This window comes from Nymphaea colorata, chromosome 3, assembly GCF_008831285.2.
Source record: "Nymphaea colorata isolate Beijing-Zhang1983 chromosome 3, ASM883128v2, whole genome shotgun sequence".
NCBI classification, from domain to species: Eukaryota; Viridiplantae; Streptophyta; class Magnoliopsida; order Nymphaeales; family Nymphaeaceae; genus Nymphaea; species Nymphaea colorata.
In genome coordinates, this window is record NC_045140.1 from 6,822,630 (window position 1) to 6,831,634 (window position 9,005).

The following is a 9,005-nucleotide window of genomic DNA, read 5'->3' on the forward strand; positions in this document are numbered from 1 at the left end:
GGAGTAGTTAGATTTGGGTAGGGTGCTAAACTCAGTCCAAGAGATATTGGACCACATGACATTTTAAAATTAGAGTTGTTGGCTATCGATTACAGTTGCTTGTCGAACTCAATAAAACTCATGATGTGTTTTTGTTAACACCTCAAATTTTTCCAAAAAAGAAATCAATATTTTATTATTCGGATTTAAATCCTGGACCCAAAACAAGTTAGCGCTTGGTCTATCCAAAGTGAATCTTCAAACCCATGTCTTTCTACCCAAACACGAATTCAAAACTCAACCTTAGACGTAAGAGTTAAATCCAGAACCCAAACCCACACTTCTTTTGGGTTGGATCAGTGTAAATGGGTCGGGAATAAACCTTAACTCGACCCATTTACATTTTTGTATCACCCGGTTTCTTGGTGAACCAGAATGAAACCACCGAGTCAACGACATGGGACGACCGACTGAACCAGGTCGACCGTTCAACTCCCACGCGCAAGGAAGATGGCATGCAACATGCTTCCACCGTCTCTACTACTTCCAGCGTCTGCACGAGGTACCGACAGGAGACGGCAGGCGACCTCACAGGGAGTTGTTGGGCATGCATTCTCGCCTGGCCACCACTGCAAGGGGCAGAGTCCCAACGACACACCAGCAGCAACAGGAGTTGGCGTACGACAGCCCCTGTCCCTCGACGCTCGTCTTCCAATGGGCTGCACGAGCTTCAGGCATGCAGCAGCAGGTGGCTTTGGAGATTTCCAACAAAAGGTGTGGGAGACCAGTGAGTAGCCGCAGACCACCACCGGAAGGTAGTGTGGATCTCTGACACATGGCGTGGGCAGCAACCATCATTTGGTCGGACAGGCAGCACGTGAGCCAGACCTTTCTTCTTCTATAAAACCCATTGTCGATTGTAAATTGAGGCGCTTTTCGATCTACCTTGAAAAACTAAGGATCACCATAGCAATCCATGATCGATTTTAGCACCAATCGACTCTGTCCTTCATTTGGAAACAACTCTCTATTTCCTGGCGAGAAGACTCTCTAGTAGATCTGTTTAAACGCCCACCGCTTGTTACTTCAGTAGTCTTTCACCCTCCCAAAGCTCAGACCAGATCATTTGCCTCCTGCAGTTTCAAAGGAGCCCATGCTCAACTGGTACCATGACTTCCGCCAGTCGAAATCAACAAAACTCCTGCCGCCAGTCTAACCCCTACAGTAACCCTCCCCTGTTCGCATGAAGGAGGGAACAACAGCTGTTCAACAAGGTGGCGTTGTCACCTCCAATTACCAATTACTGTAAAATTGCACAGTCTGAATCATCGAAGTGTTACGATTCCAACACGCTGGAGCTCGACTGGAGAAGTGGTCGGAGTCAGTCGGAATCGCAAGTTTTTCAGTCCCCTATTTTTGTAACTATTGTCCCTGCCACTGCAAAATACAACTATGTTCAAAAATGCCATATCTTCGGATCCTGATATTGGATAATTACTAGAGTAGGCTTTTCATCTTTCTGACTCCCGCACTGTTCCAACAAGCCATAACACATACACATCCGAGCTGAGAGCAGAAATCTGTAGATCTGCAAAGCAGGCTCTCTCTCTCGATAGACCCAGCCTGTGAAGCTGCGACAGCCGCAGGAACAGTCTCTGTTTTGCGGCCTTTGCCAGCTGCTTCAGTCACCGGTTCACTCTCTCGCTAGTTCCATTACATTCCTAACTTCTCCACCTTTCCAACGAGCCCAGGCACGTCTGATTCTGACATCTGAATCAACCGCATCAGTTCATGGAAGCAGCACCCGATCTGTGGCTGTCTCAGGCGAGAACCAAAGCCTCGTGGGTCTTGGTGGCTGAATCATTCCAGCATCTTTCAGTTGACCAATCCTCTGTATTGGTCTGTGTCTGGTAATCAAATCTGCCACTTTTCCAACTGATTTGTGCCCTGTTGAAGAGCATTAACTGTTGTATTCTTGGTTGCACAATTGAGAGGAAGAGGAGCTGAACTTACGGTGTACCCTGCTGCTTCTCAAGGCGCTGCTTTTCTAGCAATATCCCTAGTCACCGATGACCGCCCTAAGATCGTCCGAAGTAAGAGTTCCGCTTCTAAATCATTCTCATTAGAGGTACGTGACTAATTTCTCATTTCATTTCTTTTCCTTATTTCATTTATTCTTCATCTCCCCATCGCTATATGAGATAGCTCTCAAATCTCTCTTTTAGAGTAAAAAATCTATTCTTGAGTGCACCGGGAGCATGAGATGATATTTCATTTTATGATTGAAGTATGTTCTCTCTTTTGCTTGAATGTCGCTTTGTTTTAAGATATTGTTCATGCATAGTTGCTTAATTTTTCTTATTTATATATGAATGCGCAGCAAGAATGACAGTGCGGCTTGAGATTTTATCTTTATTCTTATGTTAATTTTTGAGGTTGAGATTTGTTCAACTTGAAAAAACCCTCACGAAGATGTACATGCTAATATGGATCTTTATGTCATTATTGCGTTTAGTTTCCTTTTTAACACCTAATTAGGAACCTTAATGAACACTTTATCATGTGGTTTGATTTCCTTTCATACCCAACGGTGGAAGATATTCCCTTGCAACAAACAAGATAATAATATTTTATGTTAATATAAAATCATGCTTTCCAAAATATTTTCGAAAGAACCTTCTTTATGGAGACTTAACTTAGGCTCTTACATGAGCCCAAGCTCCCCTCCGGCCTACATAAAAGTTGAAGTCGGGTATTTTAAGTTATTTCTTGATTTTCAATCTAATAAAGACACATATGTATATACATGTTATATATGTATATGTGCACATGATGATTTTCTTCATCATTCTCTTACATTTCCACATTTTATTTTGTAAATTTTCATATACAAAAGAATTCATATATATATATGTGTTCTATTTTCTCTCTCTAAAATCTTTATGTCTCTTCAAATCAATATCATTTTCCTTTTAAAATTTCATATATGTGTATATGTGATAGTATGTAGTATGTACCTGTATATGTGCATCATTCTCTATCTTTCTTTCTTTCTTTCTTCCTTTTAAGAGTTTTCTTTTCCTCTCTATTTAAATTAAGATTCCATTTTCAAAAGCTTATACATATGTACATACATATAAAGATACGTATCTCTCCCTCTTTTAAAATCGTTCATTTAGTGATCTTCAAAATATCTTTCCCTTTCTCTTTCTCCATATTTATCTTGTGATTAAGTCTTTGTCTTTTCCATTCTTTTGAACATATTTTTCTTCCAAGATCATTTTCATTTACCAACTTCACCAAGACCAAAACTCAAGTAATGACCCAATATTGGATTCATGCTTGATAGTCTATAATCCCAATCCATTTTCAAAAACTTCTCCATCTTTATAAAAATATTTATGATAATTATGAAAACAAAAATCTTAGATGTATGTTATGGTAAGAATGCTTTTAGATGAATGTTATGGTAAGAATGCATTTAGATGAATGTTATGGTAGGAATGTTTTATTCTCTTCTAATTATATAGGATCAATGCATTCATGCATTCACACTCAATTAATATCGCTTATAATCACAAGTACCATTCCAAAGAACTTAAGCAAGATAAGATGAAACTCTAACTAAGTAATAACCGAATTAAAACAAAATCTCAAACATACATAGTCTTAAGAGAACACTAAAATGACTTCAAAATGATTTTCCAAGCTTTGTAGATGATATTTATAAAGATTTCTCAATTCAAACTTTCCTCAAAATGTTTTACATCCTCAAACAATTTTTCAAGAACTTTTTCAAAAGTTTAAAACATCAAACTTTCAATATTTTCTCAAACATTACACCACATATAGAATGAAAAAAATGTTTAAGCCAAAATGAAATATATCAAGCATAATCATAGCCCTTGGATTGATTACCCCCTGTAAAGGTGCCGAGAACGGTCGATTCTCGTACTAACGAGCGAGTCTCTTTCTCTCATTTCCAAAACAAAACTCATTTTTCTGGAGCACTCTAAAACCAAAAAAAAATTTGAGGATGTTAACGGTTTTATGTATCGATGTTGAGAAAATCTATTTATGATCCTACACATATGCTTAAAGAATAACCAATAAAGTTAAATGAGGATCTGACATATGTAGTGAAATCGATAGACATTATGAAATAGAAAGATTTTATAATTCAAGAAAAAACTGTATCACTTGTAAAAATACAATGGTCCAACATGTCAGAACAAGATGCCACTTGGGAATGAGAAGATAAGATGAGATGCAGATACCTGTATGTGCTTTGTAAGCTAAATTTTGTAGATGAAATTTCTTGTAGAGGGGAAGAATTGTTACGCCCGTAAGTTTTAAAAAGAAGCTGTTTAGAACTCAAAGAATTCTTTCTTTATGGGTCAATTTTGTAAAACTCAAAGAGGGGAGGGTTTTATCACATGAGCTATGTTCTCCTCTTTCTTTTAGGAAAACGAGAGAAGGGAAGAGAAAAAGCTGAAGAACGAGAGAATAGATGAGGAAAAAAGGGGGCAGACGAGATATTGAGAAATAGAGGAAGAGAAGAATGATAGAGAAGGTAAGGTAATTTAAATTTCAAATTTTGGTTCAAGTAGATGTACATATTCGAGGTTTAAATGTCTGCTTGTTAATTTCTGATAGAGGAATCTGATTCTTGTCAGTTTTAGCATGTGATTTATGATGGGATTGATATGTCATGTCTTTAGAGGATTGAAGGGGATATACGGTTGAGCTTTTGAGGGCTGTTTCTCTAAATCCAAGAATGGATGTTGAGAATGAATTATTGAGTGTAGAATGCTGAGAAAAGAAAGAAATTCAAATTTTGTGTTATTCTTCAATAAGGCTGCAGCTGTATGGGTTCTTGTTGGGTCCTAATCAAGGTTAATTGAGGATAAGAAGGGGGTTTTCAAAATCGTGTATGAGTTGTCCTTGTTTGGGCAGCATGTTTGATGAGTTATAGTTGGTGAGGCTGCTGGTCGTGTAAGAGACATAGGTTATGGTCCTTCATGAATAATGCTAATTGCCTTTATTATCTATTTGTTTAGGTGGGTTGGATCACGAAAATGTACCCAAGGGTGTGCCCGAAGAACATACTAAATAGTGTTTTGTTGTTCGGTGAGCAGATTTTAGTATAACTTCTTTAAAGCATGTGTGCTGGTTTGCTTAAACTGCTATAGAATTGATGGTTATGTTTTAGTATGAAATAGATTGTTAGCACAACAGTATTTTAAATATCTAGTTATGAGATAGTTACTTATTTGCTTGTTATAAAATGGAAATGACAAGTTTATGAGAGTGTTAATAAAACTTTTCAGCAAGTCTCTATCGTGACTAGCCGCAAAGGGCTGCCTAATGGTGGTGACCAAGAATAGCCTACAAAGGGTGAGGAGCAAGTCTTCTATAAAAAAAAAAGAACAAAAAAGGTAGTCACTAGTTGCAAGATTCCATGAAAGACCAAGTCCTTCAAGTGTGGGACCTCAAGTGGAGAGCAAGTCTTTTTTGAGGTGATAGAGTGAACTTAAGCAAGAAAGTTACATGAGAAAGTTCATTATGCTTGAAAGTTGCATATGTCAAGATATCTCTTAATTATTGTAGTTTGTATTTGTTTTCAACGATTATCAGTTTATAATGTAGTGCTCGTTGAGTCATTAGGTCTCATCCTTTGAACTTTTTCTTTTTCAGCTGAGCAAGATAGTAGTTATGAGCAGGCAGCTAAGCATCATTAGATTTCAGCCTCTGGGTTCCCACTGTGATAGTAGAAATTAGATTCATGTTATTGCTTGTGTTGCTTAAATCATGTAGAAGGTAGCTGTTACATTGATTTCCATCTCATTTTATTGGTTTTATAATTCAAAATTTTATCATAATGACCATTAGATTTTAAATTGTGCCAAAAAGTTATTGTTTTCTAATCATGTCCTAGAGCAGGGATGACATAAACAGGAAAGCTAAACACACCTTTTCCGGTGCCGGTCAACAAAACAGTGGCGGACTTTGCCGTTGCTGGCTACCACATGATGACGTCGAACCAGAGGCGCACAGATGCTAGCATTCCGCAGTCCTGCTCTAGCCTTTAGTCATGTGAACAAAAGAAGAGGAGGAACTAAGGAAGGCCAGACACAAAGAGAGAAAACCCTTGGGCATCACAGTCATTTGCAGTTTCCGCAAGGAGTAAAATCAGCTGATGCGGTATTGAATCGCTCCATTCAACTTAATCATTAAAAACTGGTTGGCTTTTAATTAAAGATCGTTTAGAAAACACAAGTAACTTCTTGGTTTTTGATACTACTAAAAATACCAATAAGTTTTATCCTTATGACAAAAATGGAATGTTGAATCAGCAAATATTAACATGTTTAGAATTTGATTCTAAAAATAACATGAAAAGGTGGGTGGACAATCTTTGCTTTGAGGGGCATATATCCCTCTAATGCACATTTCCTATATTTTGTTTTGAAAAAGGCTTAGAAGCATGGGCAGAGGCAGTGGGGTTTCCATGGAGTGTATGACCCACAGAGCCCACCCTTTAAAATGTTAATTTACTATTGAAACTTGGGTGAACTTAGGTCCAGTTATATGAGGTAGCCCAATGAGATCTGGGTCATTGCCCCTCAACAGAAAATTTGCTAACCATACATTTAGTATCTCATGAATTTTTTTGTTTTCACTCAGTCTCTATTTAAAACCACAAGTCCTCCATGACGTTGATTAAAGGTAGATTTTTTGTTACACGTAAATGACCGAAGTAAATTTACCCTTCTATTTTTTTTCTTGAATAAAATATAATATAAATTTGATGAACATTAGGTTGAAAATCTTAACAGATTTGTGATGATTTAAACTTCTAATGCAGGTCAAACTTTTTTTCAGTTTTGTGACAGCACTTATCAAGCTGAGGAAGGAGCAGATTTCATAGATTCACAGCTGCCATACTAAATTATGATGATGTACCATTGCTAATGTTCTAATGTTATATTTGAGTCTAACTGTTGAATATTGTGTATGAATATGTTGATGTAATGTTATATGCACTTGGTTTATATAACTCTTGATGTTAAGGTATAGATGTATATGTAGGAAGTTCAATAAGCAAAACAGTTTGAAGGTATGTGGGAAAAGCGTACATGAACTTTATGCGATGGCTATGCCATGTGCTTGAAACGGGCAGGCTAAATATCAAATGGGAAAGTATGTGATTGTTGCTGTTTTATATGTAATGTATAGTTATATTTTGTGCTTCCGCCTTTTGTCAGTAGTTCCATCAATTTTGGACGTAAGAATAGATTAGAAGAAGCTGTAATGCAGTTACACGCCGTCGTGGGCTTATTTTATTCTCTTCTTCTTCTTTTTTTAAACAACGATAGACAAGAAATGATGGGTGGATGTGACCACTTTTGTTCTCTATCATGAACATGAAATGAGACGTGAATGCTAGCCGAGATCAGCCCACCAATTTTTCTTTACTTTTATAAAGGTGCCCACAACTATTTGTCAAAGGTTACAGGAAAACAGTCCTATACCGGTGACTTTTGTCACTGCTATTTCGATTCCATAGCAGCATTTCCATTGTTGCAATCATCACTGTTGTTTTTGGCCTCATTATAGCATTTTGTGGTGAAACTGGGCTGGCCAGTAAAGCCAATCTATACTAATGCTTTTGATGTCCATGCATTTCACCATGCTATAGCATTTAATAGAAAAAAAACAACGTACAACTCTGCATCCAACAACCAAATGGATAGGATCCAACAGTTGCCACATACACAGCCAATATTGGTTGTGTTTCTATCAGTAATTAGACTGCAAGGTCTTTAATGAGAAAACATAAGAAAAAAATAATTGTCTTTCTAGTTACAATGTTTCAAGAGGCAACCACAAAATCAAGCAAATAACTTACAGCTAACAAGAGGAGTACTCTCTGGACACGAAGCTCTTGGGACCCTGCGCAATCTCTAGGAGAGAGAGACTCTGAGGTTCGTTCTCCCCTGGTATCCAACCGGTGCTCCTCTGGTGGCCGGCATATTGGGAAGGTTCGGTAATGGCAGCAGATGCGCAGATGATCTGCAGTGTTATGGAAGAAAGAGGAGATGGTGTCGTGCAACCAGCTGCGCTTAACAAAAAGGCGTCTGCACCTAAGGGGCCCTCTTGGGCATCCATTGTTGAAGGGGAAAAGTTCCATGATGAAGACTATCTTAATGAAGTTGAAATCCGAAAGGTGGATGGCAATAAGGCGTTGTTCGTCCCCAAATCAGCGCACAAGCAGCTCAAAGCCCCTTTCCGATTTACAGCTATTGCAACGCTTTCAGGTGGTCGCTCTAGCAACAGGTTAGACTATGGTTTTCTTTTTTCTTCCCTTCATGCTCTTTGGGTTGGGCTCTGTTCGATCAAGTTTTCATCTGTAGGTAAAGGATTGTTCCTGGTTAGGGCCTCAATTGAAGCTGATTTGCAAATGATTCTTGCTCCTGGTCGCTGGAAAGTTGGGGGGCGGGTTCTGGTTGCCCATCGATGGAGACCTGGTATGCCATTAGAACTGGAATCATCCAGTAGAGTCCGCATTTGGGTGCGCCTCCATGATCTGCTGCCTGAGCAATGGAGGAATGGTATATTTCATAGGCTAGCCAGAATGATGGGACAGATGTTCGCCGAAGCTGAAGCTTTCACAAAGGAGGTTGCTAGTTTGGGTTTTGTGCGTGTGCTCCTTGAGGTTCCACTGGGTTTTCATCCAGTGAATGAAGTCATGGTCTCGTTTGAAGAAGGGGTCGCCCTGGTGCAAAGTATTGAGTATGAGTCGAAGGTGAGATATTGCCTTAAATGTGGTGTGACATCCCACTTCACCTTTGCTTGTGATGATTTGAAGCAGTCCCCCACTACATATACTGTTGATGTAGAAGATGGGAAGGCTTGGATGGCTGTTAAAAGCCCCAAACGCCGTTCTTTTTTCCTGAACAAAACGGCTGGTCCAGCTAATCAGGCAAACAGATTTTCAGCACTTCATAGTGTGCCTAAGAGGG

General features: G+C 38.7%; 1 long non-coding RNA gene across 1 annotated transcript; it reads left to right on the plus strand.

Annotated features, from left to right (window-relative positions):
• Nucleotides 1-561: 561 nt before the first annotated feature.
• On the plus strand, nt 562-7,075 carry LOC116251390 (uncharacterized). Its single transcript, XR_004171659.2, has 4 exons — nt 562-2,107; nt 4,444-4,552; nt 5,923-6,183; nt 6,848-7,075. It is a non-coding gene; the product is annotated as an uncharacterized LOC116251390 (long non-coding RNA).
• Nucleotides 7,076-9,005: the final 1,930 nt, after the last annotated feature.